Raw genomic sequence first — 650 nt, 5'->3', positions numbered from 1 at the left:
CAGGGCCAAAAGTCACCTCCATCAGAGAAATGTATTTTGGGGGCCTAGAATAAGTTATAAGCCTAGTTTGCATTTATTTGTATAATTAATGCAAACTGTGAAAGTCTCCTTAGAGAGATTCATTTCTAGCTTCCTCTCTGTTGAGTTTTAGGTGGCACGTTAAAAATTTATTGTTTCCTTTGAGAAGGCAGATAAAGAGCTGGTGTCCTGCTACTCTTTTTAAAAAATGTTTTATTGTTCTTAATTCTGTCCTGTGGTGATGTTATACTGATTCATATGCTGGGATTGTTTTCTAACCTGCTTTTGCAATAACAGAAGGCATGACATGATTTTCACTGAATCCCCCTCTCTTGGCAGTACCCTTCCCCTTTGTGCTTCCTTGCTCTGAAGGGTCCCCTAGCTCTCTGAGTAGATTTTGTGTGCCACGGGAAGCTGGTGTGGGGAAGTGGGGGCAGGATAAAACTATTTGACCTGTTCTACCACTGCATGAACTGCACTGTTTGTGGAACAGTGCTAGCTGCTCTTTTTCTTCTGTCCACTGTTCTGTGTATCTAACCCATTTAAACAATTTTAAAGGCAGGAAAAAGAAAATAAAGCAGAATCCAGGGAGAGAAAAATAATCAAGAGTTGAAATGCCATTTATTAAGCAG

The sequence above is a fragment of the Tiliqua scincoides genome, chromosome 1 (genome assembly GCF_035046505.1).
Source record: "Tiliqua scincoides isolate rTilSci1 chromosome 1, rTilSci1.hap2, whole genome shotgun sequence".
NCBI classification, from domain to species: domain Eukaryota; kingdom Metazoa; phylum Chordata; class Lepidosauria; order Squamata; family Scincidae; genus Tiliqua; species Tiliqua scincoides.
Note: the sequence above shows the minus strand (reverse complement) of the source record.